The sequence below is a fragment of the Dicentrarchus labrax genome, unplaced genomic scaffold (genome assembly GCF_905237075.1).
Source record: "Dicentrarchus labrax unplaced genomic scaffold, dlabrax2021, whole genome shotgun sequence".
NCBI lineage: Eukaryota > Metazoa > Chordata > Actinopteri > Moronidae > Dicentrarchus > Dicentrarchus labrax.
In genome coordinates, this window is record NW_026136723.1 from 6,753,087 (window position 1) to 6,770,216 (window position 17,130).

At 40.1% G+C, this 17,130-nt stretch overlaps 2 long non-coding RNA genes across 2 annotated transcripts in view; both read left to right on the top strand.

Moving 5' to 3' along the window:
- Nucleotides 1–17,130, top strand: part of LOC127357944 (uncharacterized) — a 130,174-nt gene that overhangs the window by 89,085 nt on the left and 23,959 nt on the right. The gene's annotated exons all lie outside the window — the stretch shown is intronic.
- Nucleotides 8,551–12,944, top strand: LOC127357945 (uncharacterized). Its single transcript, XR_007882329.1, has 2 exons — nucleotides 8,551–8,592; nucleotides 12,858–12,944. It is a non-coding gene; the product is annotated as an uncharacterized LOC127357945 (long non-coding RNA).

Below are 17,130 nucleotides of genomic sequence, written 5' to 3' on the forward strand. Positions count from 1 at the left end.
TCTTGTAACTAAGATGTGTTGGCGACTGATTGGTTATAGATGACAGAGTAGCAAAGTGGGAGGAGTTATTTTGGGCTAACAGGTTGCGGAAGTTCAAAGTTTATTTTCTGTTAAGACAATCTTATCTTAATCTAACTAATAATTGGCAGTGGGAGCACTTCCATGGCTCAGATTGATCTATGATGGATGAATGGATATGAAACTGTCCCATACACTAAGGATGAGTTTAGGATAAAGTTTACACTTGACCTTGGGAACAGTATGTGCAGCCATGCAGCTTTGTGAGGCTATACTAAGGCACAGCTGTGCTTTGAACTAAATGCTACCTACCAAATTTCATGGCAGTCCATCCAATAGTTGTGAAGGTATTCGACTGAAAACGACACTAGTGGAGAAGTCAGGTCATTAGAACACACACTCTGGAGACCATTGACCAAATTTCATCACAAGCCATCAAATAAAGAATTGTTCCAATATTTCAGACCAACCTGAGTGATATTGCAATCCCTTGAGCTGCTAGCACTGCTAAAAGTCACAACTAAAGATTCCACCCACTAGCTTAATTCATAACTTTCACAGTCTTCATCATTCATTCAGCCAGTGGATGCTGCATTAACGCACTACTAACCTAACCTTTGGACGCATATTGACCCCCACTTTTCTACAACAGTGACAGTCAAAGGGATCAGTTAGCTTCAACAGTCTTTCTAGCTTATCAGCTAGAACTGCAGAATAATGTAAACAGTAAAGAACTGAATGACACAGCTGTCATTCAAAAAGGAGTAATGCTCTATATCAGAAGGAAAACACTATAACGTTTGTCTGCTGTGTCACCCTTTATTTAGTCGCACAATGTAACAGCACTAAAATCTGGACATTTTAGTGCAAAGTATTTGAACACACTACATATTTTAGACGGAGAGCATGCGCAACAATGGGAGGAGCGCAGCAGAGTACCCGTGGGGTGCTAATTTGATATGCAAATTTTGCATGACGTCATTTGAGTTGTCCGACACAGTGGCACACTGCCTTCAGTGTCAGTACTGCAGCTACAATGAGCCAAAGAAAGCGCAGCAGCATTTGGATGCACTTTTTGGACGAAAAAAAAACGCAAAGCAAAGCGTAACATCTGTCAAAATATGTCAAATGAAATTATAATCAATATTTCAAAATAATTCAAACTCCGATATCTAAGTTTGAATGATTCTGATCCAAACCTTACCCAGATAAAATGGGTTACCCCCAGGCTAGCTTCTTAAAAATAAACAAATAAAAAAATGAGCCAATCTTTTGAACAGCTCTTTGAAAGGAACGGCTCCTCAAGATCCGGCTCCCTTCAAAGAGCCATAAATCCCATCTCTATTCGTCACCAACCAACCACCATCCTATAAATCCAACGTCTCCACTCTGCAGACTGTGGCCTGCTACGTAGTGGTAGCTTGACACCAGAGAGTTAGCTTCTCTGAGCCACTAGCTTAGCTCACATAGCTTAGCTGATCTTACAACACAAGTACCACAGAGAAACAAAGAGCCATGAATGTGCTTGTAGTGACTGTGTTCTGACAGCTGCTGCTCACGGCTAGTTAGCTTTGTACTACTGAGAACTACACAGCTACATTCTTAATATCTGACAGAAAAGTGGTCACAAAAATGAGAATGTGTGGATGAAAGTGATTCAGCTGTACAGGTTGCTGTAATGCAACCGACAAAAACAGCTCTTAAATCATCATATTTCTTTGATAATTGGGAAAAAACTTGGGCAAAACAGATTTATCACTGTAGGGAAAACAAACATTTCCCTGGTTTGAGTTATAATCTGAGCGTAAAAAAACATGCTAACAGTAGTGCTAGATTGGCCTCCCCAGCCAGTCACGTGAACCTCACCAATAGGATGATTTCGATACATGAAGTCAAAATAATTTAAACCTACAGTATTGTGAAATTATTGTTACAAGCTGATAATCAGCTGGGTCCGTGCAATGTGAACCTGTACAGGATCTGCATGAGCTGTTCTGAACTTTCTGATTTACTCTACATTTACTGCGTAGATCAAGCTGGTCATCTTTTTAACCAATTTGCAAAACCTCCCCCTTGACTTCTCTGTCTGTGTTATTTCATGCCTCAGCAACTAAATGGCACACAGTTGATCTGCTGCAGGTTGCAAAAAAAAAGACTCGGCAAGTGGTTTCAGTTCAAATATGACCTGCTGCATTTTAGCAGAGGAAAAGGGCCGGCAGAGGAGAGAGTGTGAGCGCTGTGTTGGGCCCTGCAGCCTCTCCACCCCCCCCTCTCTATGTTTCCTCCTGTGCAGAAGGGCCAGCAGTAATGACCTCCCTCCGCTCTGCAGAGCACCTTCAGCCTGGCCGTGGGCTGAGGCAATCTGTCGCTTGTTTGTGCCGGTGACATCTGCTCCCATGGGGACCTGGGATTATTTCTCCTCTCTTCTCCGAGCTCCTGAATGTGAACCTGTGTGTTTGTGGATTTTATTATGTGTGGGGGTGTGATGAGTGAGAGAAACAGCGAGAAGTGCACTTGCATGGGCACATATTGTTGCCGTCAAGTGAAAATTACAGTTTGACTTGGATGGGTTTGTGAAAGCAGATGCCGATAGTTTCACACTCATTTGAAGGGTGAATATATGAACATGTAAACATAAAACATTTTATTTTCTGAGATGAAGATTTGGCAAGCAAGAATTCACACTGTAGGCACCCTTGTTGATTTGTGGCAGCTTTTTAAATGAATGTAAAGATATTAGATGATGAACTGAATCACGCAGGCTAGTTTAGGCAGACAACCTGAGTGTGCTGATTGAATATTGTCCTCAAAATGCTTCAGACAAAGTGCACTTCAAATCATTTCCAATGGTGGTGCCTTGAGGGCCAAATAAGACAAAATATGTAAACAAAAGTACAAACATTATATAGTGTACAGTAATGTCCATATATGTCTCACACATATATGCTTATAGATATGATGTACATATAAGTCATAAAGCATATACCTCATCAGACTGCATCCAGAAGATGGTAAGATTTGTTTTTAAAAAGTCTGGAGCTGATGATGGAAGTAGCTAACCAGTGAGCCATCTCACTTCCTTCTCATCTCTGAGAAGTGGACATGCGCAGTTCTGATCGGGCAGGAGGTACAGATTGGGTAACACCAGTGCTAATGTTTAGAGGGTAATACAGTGCTTTAATGGGCCAGTACTACTGAATACCAGCACTTCAAAATTTGGTCCACATTATTGCCACCTCCTGGTAATTCCATGTACATACCCCTAAACTCTGATTGGCTACTGTTTGTCGCTTCATTGGTTGTGGTTCGTTAAGGTTTAGGAGTGAAGAGGGAAATGGTTAGGGTTAGGATTAGAATTGGGGGCAGAGTAGGGGTGGAATACTGGTGGAAACAAAGTAACGCACATGTAACTGTGTCTCTGTAAACACAAAGCAAGCCTAACACTGAGGAAAATTATATTTAGGGTTAGGGTTATGTTTTGGTTGGGGTTGTGCTGAATTAGAGCATTGCACCATTTTTTGGAACTGGGGTCGTGTTTACTATTTTCAGCCTCTTAGCTTAGCAAACAGGTCCAACATTATACAGTATAGGTAGTAAATTAATATTGGTATTATTATGGCAAGTCTGTTTGGCTTCATTCTAGATGTAATTTAATGCTATGATATTTGTAAAGCTTCAGTTTTAGTCTTTTCTTACTGCTGTCTTCTCTTTGTAGTATTCTTGCACATGTGCAATGGACCTTTGAATTATTATTGATGCAATGTCAGCTGCACAGTTTGATGTGTGCAGTAGAATTGCTTGTGACTGTGATTGAGTGTATTTCTACACTGTGAGCAGCAGGCTTATAGCTGATACTACACACTACTTAGAAAACATATGTATGGAAATTCCTCATATTGACACAAGTAAGCGCACATGTGTGCGTGTGCATGCTTCATAATGTTGCCACACCAGTACTGACTGATATTTTTATGACCACAATAAAAGGCTCCTGAACCAGATTATAACTGCAAACACCACGCAGTAAAGGAAACAGAGTGAAGAGGAGGATAACAGTGAGTTACAGTGTCCCTAGGCAGTGGAACGAAATTTGTCGAGTGGTGGGTAGATGCTGTATATAGTGAATAGTGTATGTTTGGATGTGTGTTATGTATTCGCTGCACGACTACACAGCAGTGCTCTGGACCTAATCACAACTTACTCTGGGTCAGCATTCAGACAAACTGACTGGTCCCTGCACAGCAGATTCAAGCCATCGACTCACCGTGGATCAAAACCAATTACATCCGATCACCGACACAAATGGAGACAGAGGGAGAGAGAGGAAAGGACTATAGAGGGGAGAAAGGAGCATGTTAAAGGTTCATTTTAGATTATTGCACTAAGCAGGGATGTAGCATTAAATTAAAGAGGAGTAAACCATAATGTCCAGTTAGTCATTATCTTTATAAAAAGCAACCACCAAATAAAAAAACAATCAATTACAGTTTAAGCAATAGCATCAATCTGATGCTGTTTGCCATAATGTACAGTATGAATTGACGCTATAAAGGTTTATGTCAGCCTAAAAAGGTGGACGGATTATTCCTGCAAAGAAGTTGGGTAAACTGACTGAAGGTGGATTTGATCAACGCTGCATCCTTGACATTTATCAGCCCCCCTGTCTCTCCACACTATTTTCCACAGAAAATGGGTTACATGGTGGAACGTGATCCACACCACATGAGAAATGAAGTCCCAAAAATCTTGCAGAAAACAATCAGGTGCAGGTGCATATCGCAGTCTCTGGATGCTGAGCCTTCAGTAAGTCTCTCAACTCCCCAGGAGGCTTTTCCTCATTCAGTAGGTTTTCAACTCGAGACAGTAAGATGCAAACAGAGGCACTGTTAGACCTTGGCTTTCAAGGAAGAATCTCTGGATGGTTTGAAGCCTTTCAGGACAGCTTGACAACCTGTTTTAGCTTGAACATGCCCCCTTACACCCTTCACATATTCAAAAAAATGCACTGAAAGTCCCCACACTATTATGTTCAAGTAAAGTATAAGTACCTCAATATTGTGCTTTAGTACAGTACGTGAGTAAATGAGCCTAGTTACTTTCCACCACTGCTGCAGCTACACCTACCATGTACCATAAAACTTCTAAAAAAGCAGTGTCACAGTTAGACACCTAGCCTGGTGTGGCTACACGTTTTGACAACTAGAGGCAGGTCTCAATAAGGTTTTAACCACTACCCATGGTCAGATAGGTTAGATTCACCAACATTTCAATCATTCAGTTCATTTTACCAATGGCCACCAAAGTATAATTCATTCAGATTTACCGGCATGATAAACAGAGAGACGAAAAAAAAAAAAATGCTACCTTTGAAGCAATCTGAAGTCTGAATATTCCTTAAATATTTACATTCCTTTATCCAGAATTGATATATTATTTTTTATACTAGTAATATTCATACTGGTTTAAATAAACAATTTGATAGTATTTTCCAGTCTTTGTTGAGCAAGAGTAAAAGGAATTAAAGGCATGGGTTCCTTTGACCTGTTCCATCAGTGCTTGGTTTGTCCGTTATCCAGGTTAAAGTGGTGAGGTGCAAACATTTGGTTGCACAAAGCTTGTGCTTAGGTGACAAGTGTATAGTTGATGAGGCAGCTGTAGCCATTGTATGCCATGAACAAGGCTACTGCACATCATCAAAGACCATTTACAGATTGCAGTACTGCTGTACTTTAATGCTCTGCTGTGATTACATCGTTTCGAGGTACTAGAGAGGACAGTGTTGTTGTTTTTTTCTCTTTCCTTTCTTTCTCTTTATAATTTGAGGGAGAGTCCAATCAAAATATTACATGAAAATATTAATTAAAAAAGAATTAAACATGCTGCCACAGATAATGTGTATGAAAATGTAAGTTGAAGTCCTCCTTTCAGAGTCAGCTAGTCAGCCATCAAGTCTCTCAGTCCCCATATGCCCCTATGTGGAGATCAAACAAAGACCTGCGTGAAGCAGCATGGGTAATGTGACTGTAGACCTAAAAGGGCACTCTGAGTGAGTCGTATTTTTTAAAATGCGTAACTGTGCGTAACAGTTTTACAGCCATGCAATGATGTGGTTGCTGTGGGTCTCAAGATCAGTGTGGTTTCATTATGTTCAGCTTGTGATTTCCTTGCGTCATGGCAGCTGTCCTCTCTTCATTACCACCATGCTAAAATAAACAGAATAAAGGGTCAGTTCACCATTTATGAAATTTCCCTTTTCCTCTTGTGGTATCTAGTTTTGTAGATTTTGTTGTTTTCAGTATTAGCAGTTTTGAGATATCAGTCTATGATGTTGCTGTCTCTAGTCTTTACAGTCATACACAATGTTACACAATGCTAATGTTTGCATTTAGCTAAAAACTCAACAGATTTAAAAAATGCTTCCATAATTCAAATGAAAATGTAGGCTTTCTCATTCATTCATCGAACATTTTTAGGTTCAGTTGATGGTGGGCTTTGAAGATCATTAAAAATGATTTGGCTATTGAGTTTTCATTTTCATTTAAACAAGAAAAAAATTGATTTACTGGCAACTATGGGGTTGGGTCTTAGGTGTGACATAGCAAGACATTGACACAGCAATTATATCTGAACTGGAGAGAAGAGCAAAGAGCGGCACTTTTCTCAATGGAAAAGATGTTTTTGCTCTTCTTCCGACTGGCTTCAATAAGAGTTTGACTGTGTTATATGGTTTGTTGATCTGAGTGGTTGAACTTTGCCCGTTTTTCTTTTTTGTAATGTGCTGAACTGACCCTTTAAGTTCTCCTCCTACTGTATTTTCATAGTGACAGTCTCTAGCCAGCACCTTTCTCAGTTGTCTAAGAGCGATGGAGACCATAAACTCATTAGGAAACTGTTCAGTGAGCTAAAAAATGTAATGAGACGTAGGGTAATTTCACCGTAAGGCTCAATACTACCAGACTTTTTTGTAGCCAGTGGAGCTCCCTGCTGGTTATTACATAGAATGAACGTTTAAGCCTCATCCGCATTGGCTTCACTTCACAGACCTGGAAGCTCTGTCCACTATATATACTGTCAATGGTTCTGGTAGAAATATGGCTTTTCACCATGGAGGACTCTGCGGAAGTGGACTTGAAATTTATTTTCATTGAGAGAAGTTATGGATTAACATTAGAGACTAGCTTGTGAACATAGTGGAGTATTTAGCAGCCAGATATTGTTCTCAGGAGTTGGTGGAGACCAAAACAGAGTTAGAAGGAAGAAGGAGTAAAGAGGTGCAAGAAATATGGCGCCAAATGAAAGCTGATGTTGCTCTGTCTGCTAGATGTGTAAAGGTAAGGTAAGGTAATTGTGTGCTGTGTCAGTGTTGTCTTACAATTTGTCCTGCTGCCCCCAAGAGGCCAAAAATATCACTTAATAGAGTTTGAACACTAAATACCATAAGCAAGAATTTAGAACATGTTTTAGAGGAAGGCACAAAGAGAACAAATTCTTTCAGGACAAAATAAAAGAAACAAGAATAATAAGACAAAGATAATAAAATATTCATTTTAGTAAAAAAAAGTGTCTAAAAGATGACACTTTCCTCAGGCAGGGCCATCTGAGTGTGTTTCTGCTCTGCTGAGTTCATGCTGTGTACTTGTTTTCCATTAAAGTGTTCTCATGACACAAGATTTACAGGAATTTGTTTTGGAGCTGGAGGAGTAATAGAGTGGAGTAATGAGTGTTTTTACACACAGACCCAAAGCCTTATCAGGAGGCTGTGTGTGTTCTTAGTTTGTGTGAGACATTTTGTTCTCCAGGGTCATGTTGGGAGAAACAACTTGTCTCTGTCTATGTACACAAACAAGGTTGACTTAGAACATAGATTAATATTGGCCTTTAATTAAAAAAAAACTGATATTGTACAATCAGCCATTTTTCACACATATAATGACGTTATTTCATCAGTGATTGTAGTCTATTGCTGAGCTTCTTACTGAGTCACGTCAGATCATCTCCCAAACCAGTACCACACTAGGCGTCTGTGTTGCCAAGCTTAGCTACTATTTCAGATAAAAAGTAAGTATCCATTTCCAGGGAGGGATAAGGTAAGGCTCCTGTTGGCCACTCATTTCCCCTGACAGGCTGCACATTTGTCACTATCAGTGAATCAGGGGCTAGATCTATCAGCAAGAATATAGGCTTTTCAAGCAGCCCAGTATTTCTAGGATCTACGCCCAATGCCAACATTCAATGCCACTGCAGAAAAAGATCCTGACAGCATGGTGTCATTTACAGAGCGACAAGTAAAGGTAGAGAAACAGCTGGTCTTTAGCAGAGACAGTAAGAGGTCTAAGCATATTGCTGCCATACTGTTTGTTATTAGTGTTCTTTAGACTGTCGTTTATAGTTTTTATATAGTGTTAAATTTTTAGTTCATCATTTTAGTCCAGTTATTCAGGTTGAGTTAAAACCGCAAGCTGTTCCCGGTCTTTGAACAGTGTAATATCCTGAGATTGCTAATATTTGGTATTACCCTAGAGGGAGCTCTTTGGAATCCAAGTGTGTGTTACCTGGCAGGAAGTTACCTGCCAGGTAAGGCATAGGAAAGGTATAGGTAGAGGCCCCCTGGTGGCATATGTGTGTTATGTCTGTGCTGCCTGAAATGTTTGATTAAAGCCACAAGAAACCTACTATTGAAGCCCTGGGTCCTCCTTTGTCAAATGTTGATCCACTATGTTATATTGGCGACGAGGATACTTTGGAGATATGCTGCACCGAGGCAGGAGCACAGAGAGTGGACTTGGCTGATTGTTTGAAGACTCCCTGAGAACAAAGGACTTGGTGAAGGGAGGAGGACACATGTGGGTGAGATGGCAACAATAGGGACACTGCCACCATTTGATCGCAATATGCAAACTTGGGAGGAATACTGTGAAGTTATGGAACACTTTTTTATTGCAAATGATTGTTGATGATGAAGATAAAAAGAAATCCATATTGCTCAGTGTGGTGGGGGCACAAACCTACAGTTTGATGAGAAACCTCCTAAGTCCTGCAAAACCTGGAGAAAAGACTTTTGCACAGTTGGAAGCATTACTGAAAAACCACTTTAATCCCAAGCCAAGTGAAATCATCCAGAGATTTAAATTTGATTCACGTATGATAAAACCCACAGAATCTGTTGCTGAATATGTGGCTGAATTAAGGAAACTATCCCAGGACTGTAATTATGGAGGGACATTGTCACAAATGTTACGGGACAGGCTGGTGTGTGGGATAAATGATGACAGAATCCAGAGAAGATTACTATCAGAGACTGCTCTCACATTTGAAAGTGCCTTGTCTCTAGCCCAAGTTATGGAAATCTGCAAATAAAAATGTGCAGGATTTGCAAATGAAAGTGGGAGCTATGTCATGTAATGCAATGAAAAGTGGTGAATCAAAGAGCTATGGAAAGGTACAAATTGACAAAGAGTGTTACCGCTGCAAGGGGAAGTATGCACCCACAGACTGTCGTTTCAAAAAGGAATAATGACCCGAGCACCCCACAGCACACATCCATCCTGTAATGAGAACATATAATAAACAAAGGATAAAGGTGCTCGGAAAGACTTATGTGAGAGTTAACTACAAAATGCAGGAAAAGATACTGCCCATTATAGTAGTTAAAGGCAGAGGTCCAAATTTATTGGGAAGATGGTGGTTGAAGCATGTTAAACTAGACTGGGCCGAAATCAAAAGCCACGTGCAGCACATTACAAACCACCCACAATCCCTGACCCTACAGCAAGTCCTCACAAAGCATGAGGAAGTGTTTAAAAAGGAACTGGGGACCTTAAAAGGGTTTAAAGCCACTATTCAAGTGCCTGCTGATGCTACTCCCCGCTTCTATAGACCCAGGTCTGTTCCCTATGCTATGAAGCCTAAAGTTGATGCTGAGATTGAAAGGTTGATCAAAGAGGATATCATCACTCCAGTTAAATATTCGGACTGGGCTGCTCCTGTTGTTCCCTTACTCAAGCCAGACGGAGACTGTAGACTTTGTGGAGATTATAAATTAACTGTTAATAGAGTCTCCACCCTAGAACAGTACCCCATACCCAAAGTGGAGGATTTGCTGTCTGTGTTAGCCAGAGGACAGCAGTTCACTAAACTTGACATGAGTCATGCATATCAACAAATCCAAATGGATGAGCAGTCTAAGAATTATCTAACTGTGAACACTCACCGTGGCATGTTTACATATAGCAGACTACCATTTGGTGTGTCCTCTGCTCCCGCGATCTTCCAAAGAACCATGGAGGGGGTCCTTCAGGGAATACCCCAAGTTGCTGTTTATTTGGATGATATTTTGGTTACCGGGGCAACTAGAGAGATGCACCTCAGGAACCTGGATGAGGTGTTAACCAGGTTGGAAGATGCTGGTCTCAGGCTAAAAAGAACCAAATGCACCTTGCTGGCTGATGAAGTTCAGTACCTTGGATACAAAGTGGATGCTAAAGGAGTTCACACTGTGGAAAACAAGGTAAAAGCTGTTGTTGATGCCCCCACACCAACTAGTGTGACAGAGCTTAAAGCTTACTTAGGCTTATTGAACTATTATAATCGCTTCCTTCCCAATCTTTCCACATTGCTTGCCCCTTTATACTATCTGTTGAAGAAGAATGTAAGCTGGGAATGGAGTGAGAGTCAAAATGAAGCTTTCCTAAAGTCTAAAGACTTATTAAAATCAGCAAACATATTAGTGCACTATTCAAGAGACAAAGATTTAATATTAGCATGTGATGCCTCACCATACGGCGTGGGAGCTGTGCTGTCTCACAGGTTGGACAATGGAACAGAAAAACCAATCGGATTTGTCTCCCGAACCTTGACATCAGCGGAGGGAAAGTATTCGCAGCTGGATAAAGAAGGTTTGGCTGTGATTTTTGGTATAAAAAGGTTCCACAAATACCTCTATGGCAGGAACTTTACAATTGTAACAGATCACAAGCCCCTGATTTCACTGTTCAATGACACTTAACCTGTACCTCAGATGGTTTCACCACGGGTTCAGCGGTGGGCTGTCTGGCTCAGAGCTTATGAGTATCATATAGTGTACAGGCCAGGAAAACAAAATGCGAATGCAGATGCCCTCAGTAGGCTTCCCTTGCCAGAGGCACGCCCTGCTGTAGGAGGGGAGGAGGAGCTAGTGCTGATGCTGGATGTGATGGATGATGCACCTGTATCCACAGAACAAGTAAGACAATGGACAGCCAAAGATGTAACACTGTCGCATGTACATGAGTTTGTGTTAAGAGGATGGCCCGCTGCAGTACAGCCTCAATTCATGCCTTATTTTACCCGACGCTTAGCATTAAGTGTTCGAGATGGATGTGTGCTGTGGGGTGCTCGGGTCATTATTCCTCAGCAAGGAAGAAAAATGTTGCTGAAGTTGCTGCATCAGTCCCATCCAGGAATGTCTAGGATGAAAGGTTTGGCAAGGTCATATGTTTGGTGGCCTCGGATGGATCAGGATGTAGAAAGTGAAGTACACCAGTGTGAAGCCTGTCAATGACACAGCAAGTCCCCTACTACAGCACCATTACATCCATGGGAATGGCCGGAGAAGCCATGGACTCGACTTCACATGGATTATGCGGGTCCCTTTTTAGGCAAAATGTTTTTGGTGCTGGTTGACTCACATTCTAAGTGGATGGATGTATATTCATTAAAAACAGCAACCACTCATGTTACCCTTGAGAAACTCAGACAAAGCTTCAGTATCCATGGATTACCAAAAATGTTGGTGAGTGATAATGCTACCTGCTTTACAAGTGCTGAGTTTGCAGATTTCATGTCCAAAAATGGTATAAAACATGTGACTTCTGCCCCTTTTCATCCTTCGTCTAATGGGTTGGCCGAAAGAGCAGTTCAGACCTTTTAAGGAGGGGATGAAGAGGATGCAAGGAGGAAAGGAGAGCTTGGAAACTAAAGTGTCGAGATTCCTGTTTAGTTACAGAATCACTCCACACTCTACCACAGGTTTGTCCCCGGCAGAGATGCTCATGCCCAGGAGGCCCCGGTCCATGTTTGATTTGTTACTCCCAGACTTGAAAACCAAGATGGAAAAGAAACAATGGAAACAAAAAGCTCATCCTGATAAGACTATCAAACTCAGATGTTTTAATCCAGGAAATCTAGTTTTTACAAAGAACTATGGATACGGTCCCAAATGGATCCCTGGAACCATTGAGAGCTGCACAGGTCCACTGTCATATACCGTTCTCACCGAGAATGGACAGGTTTTGAAGAGACATGTTGATCAGATCAGGAGGAGGGAGCTAAGCAGACTTCCTGAACTAGATCCCAGTACACCCCAGGTTGTGACTAACCCACCAACTGTGGTGCCAGAACAAGTACCGTCCTCTGTATCTGTCTGTCCAACAACCCCTGTGAAGAACTCTGAGAGTGGTCTACCTAAGCTGGAGAGTGCGCCTAGTCCTGTAGTGCAGGAACCACAAACACCAAGCTTGAGACGCTCTACTAGAGAGAGGCGTCCTCCAGACTATTATAGACCATAAATGTATGGCTAACAGACGGAGAATGTATTGGTTAATTAATTTCAGTTACTAAAATTCTTAGAGGGAATTAAAGGCTAAGTTGTAAAAGTGAAGAAAAAATATACACTGTATGTTATTATAATTTTGAGGAACTAAGATTTAAGTGAGGAACATGTATAATGTAATTTAATTTTACTTTCAGTTAAGGGATGGCTGCAGACCTGAGAGGGGAGGGATGTAATATCCTGAGATTGCTAATATTTGGTATTACCCTAGAGGGAGCTCTTGGGAATCCAAGTGTGTGTTACCTGGCAGGAAAGGTATAGGTAGAGGCCCCCTGGTGGCATGTGTGTGTTATGTCTGTGCTGCCTGAAATGTTTGATTAAAGCCACAAGAAACCTACTATTGAAGCCCTGGGTCCTCCTTTGTCAAATGCTGATCCACTATGTTATAAACAGCTTCCTCGTTTGAAGTGGGTGATTGTACCGTAATGTACAATGTTAAAATTAATTATAAAATTGGAACTGAAAAAAGTATTGTTCAGGAACCAGCATGAAAGTCAAGACATTGTATCGGACTGGTATCAAATATTTTTGAATGTTACCCAGCCCTAGGTGTGTAGCACAGGTGATCTAGTCTAGTTTTTTGACTTCCCCATGAGCTTTCCCTAACCTTGACCATCATGCATATACATCATTGCCATGTATAGATATAGAAGGAAGAAAATGTGTTTTTAAAGATTGGCATTCAACTTTAGCAACAGTCATTGACAGGTTATCAGCTATCTGTCGGGTTGGCTCCATCAGTAAATGTTTTCTGATATTTAACCTGAGCTATTTGATACGATACGTCTATGTATCAGCAAGTATGCTCTGCTAATGTGCACATTGCTTGAACAGCACCATTGACATTTAGAGGCTAATGTTAGTGGGCTGTGGGTAGATATTCAGCCACCAATGTGACCAATCTTTGGTATGATACTAGAGACCAGGTTACCCTTTCATCTAGCGACCAAATAATCATTTAGAGATATTCATGCGATAATTAATTGCTGGAAGTTAACATTATTCATGTGAAAACAAATGATCAAATCAATATTGATCATTTGATCATTGATCATTGATCATGATTGCCGCTAGCTCTGACCCTCCGTGCCTTCATACAAAATTTTGCTGTAGATTTTACTGTGGAGTTTTTGTCCACTAGTAGCGTTATGAAGTATTGTTTTCATGAGTGGGTCCCTGATTTTATTTTATTTTTTATGCATTTGACGAAATACACATTGGTACCAACAACACTATTCTACTGATCTACAGGTGGCAGTAATGTGCTAAGAAACGTAGCAATGAACCAGCAAAAGATAGGCAAGTAGCAATGCAGATTACAGAAATCCTAGTGCATTTAACCAAGGGGCAACCTCCGTGGCGAGCAAATTAAGCCAACATGAAAGCATGAGTCAGTCTCCATAAGGCCCAATAATAAAATGCCCAACTTTACAGCAGGAATAAACATGTTTATGTCCTGATACAAAAAACGGTTTTAGTCAAAATGATTATATAAAGGCATAAATACGATAATTTTATTTATTTACCACACACCCAGCAATTTGTGGCACAGGTCTAGATCGTACTAGTGGGCACTTTTGTCAATTTCTTGCACAAAATAATAATAATAATAATTACAATGTTAAAAATAACCAGCCAGTGTCAGAAAATTAGACTTTGCTGGAGAACGAGAGATCTTGTTCAGGCATGACACAGCGCTGTGTTCACTAGACTGTATTTCTACATGTACAACAGAAGTGCTCCCTCATTCAGATGTCTCTCTGCTCTCTTGCTGTGTGCTCATTTCACAGCTCTGTGCATGCAAAATATATGAAACTAAATAAACGCCGTGGCCTGTCCTCTGTTATACAAGCTGACACCACTACGGTTTTCATTGCGTCTATAATCTTTATGGAAACAGTAACAGTACAAGGTTACGACACACAATAACTGTTTTCCTGCCTTTTCATTTTAATTGAATCTGACTGAGCCCTCTTGATCTGATTGGGATTTGCCTCAATTTTCTTTTTGCATATGCTAACGGGGCTTCTTTTATTCTATTCTCTTGTCATCCGTGAATGATTAAATAACTAAATAACGTTTTCAAAAGGCTCCGCTCGTCTTTGTTACATTCATTACTGCTTGACTCAAAGGGGGCCCACATGATTCAAGGTTGGATGATTTGAATTTTGGAAGTCTGGGACTGACAACATTAAACTGAAATTATTCAGTTTGAACAATTTGACATGAGAACCTGTGGACATCTGTTCAATTAGTAACATAATTACTGCAATTAGAGGATTTCAATCAGTTCGTCTCCTAAAGGTCTAGTTACACCAGCATTTCACATGCTTAAATGTTCCAGCAAAATCAATTAATTTTAATAAAATCACTGTGATTCGTCAGTTTGCTTGTGGGAGCAAAGTAAATCCACTTGCTGCCACTCTGCCTTGGTAATATATCCCAGTGGTCATTCAAGGTATTAAAGCATTTTCCCTGTACACCACCATTATAAAAGATATATAGGTAAAATTTTTGACTGAACACAAACTGCAAACACGGTCAGGTATTATTAGTAGTATTTTTAATCCATTGAAGTTTTATATTTGTAAAATATCTTTGTCAGAGCCAAAAAACGATATTTGCATGTCGTCAGTGTAAAGTCTACGGGCCAAGCGGGCAGTCGCCATACAACACGGAAGCAAACCCAGAAGCTAAAAAACTTTTTTGGCTTCTGTGCTTGGCGACTGGGCACCATCTTCCGGTATCTAGTTCCTATAACACATCCATGGGAAGCTGTCATAGCTTATTAACTGTGGTGTACCGGATTTAATTTAAAGGTCCAGTGTTTTACATTTAGGTGGATCTATTGGTAGAAATGGAATACAATATGAATAACTTAGTTTTCATTAGTGTATAATCACCTGAAATAAGAATCATTATATTTTTGTTATCTTAGAATAAGCTATTATATCTGCAGACCAAGCTTATTGTAGTTAACTAAAACTAAACTAAAATGATGTGTACTTACAACTAAAATAAGACTATTTAAGAATTTTTTTTTTTTTTTTTTTAGTTCCAGTCAATTTGGTCCAATTTGTCAACACAAGGAGGGATTGGTGCACTTATATTTATTGAGACTGGGATGTGTACATGACTGAGAGTCAGTGTGTTTGTTTTGTAATACCTATTATGAACTTCTTAAATCTTGCCCCTGACAAATACCCCCATATTATAATAAAAAAAATAAAATGAAATCTAACACTGAAACTAAAAACTAAACTGAAACAAGCAAACCCACTCTGGAAACTCAATGAAACTAAACTACGTTGACAACAAAATTTCTAGAATGAAATCAAGTAAAAACTAATGAAAAACACAAAACTATAATAACAATAATAATAATAATAACAGATGCCACTGGTCACCTTCCATGGACCCCTCCACATTGTACCACCATGTTTCTGCAGAAACCCAGAACGAACAAACCAAACACTGGCTCTGTATAGGGCGGTTCGTGTTTTGGTTGGGTTTGGTTTGGTTAGCTCGCAAGTTGCCAATTACCATGCTAGTAATTACTACAGTTCATAACAGTACATTACACCAGTGGCTCCCAAACTTTTTCCTTAAGAGACCCCTTTTCTATCATTTATTAAACTGATGACCCCTGACTAAGAGATATTTTAGATATGAGATATTTCATATTAAATTCAAAACTGTACAATGAAGTTTGTGTAAAACCAGTGCTTTGGTTGAATTCTGAGCAGTTTATTTCCTGTTTAGGGAACGTTAAAGTTTTCTTATATGCCTTAAAATCAAGACTCAAGTCTAGTCTAGTCTAGTCTAGCGCATAGTCTAGCCCCTAGTGGGGGTCCCAACACCTAGTTGGGAACTACTGCCCTACATCACTAAGCACCATGTATTTTGTAAAGACATGTGGATGATGGCCAATTTACACAAATTAATAAAAATATATTTTCTCCCTTACATCTAGTGGCAGAGAAACTAAACTTCAATCCCAATGGATGTGACTGCAATTTTGTCTGTGGTACTCAAAGGACTGCAAAAAAAATGTTTTAATTGAATAGCAATAACCCAAAAACCTTGCGGTTTTCATTAGAACTGCCTTCTACTATAGAATATGGTCCGTGTGAAAAGTGTTAACGTCAAGGTCTGTGGGTTATCCAGAAATTTCCACCAAATGGGTATTATATGGTACCCACTTTTTTTATTAGTAGTAGTAGTAGTAGTATTCAATGGGGCATTTTATGCCTTTATTAGAGAAGACAGGATATAAGGAGAGATAGAGGGAGAATTACATGCAACAAAGGTTCCAGGTTTGAATCAATGACTTTTGCGGTTCATGCTAGACGTCTTAATGTCCCATGCCCACTGGTCAGGCCAAAACTTTGACAGATTTCAGAAATTAAACTAAATGTTCCATAATTTAAAAAAAATGCCGGCAGTGGTTGGCTTTGAAGTTCTCTGAAAATTAATTTGGAAATGAATTATGGCAGTTGCAATGCATTTTCAAACAAGGAAAA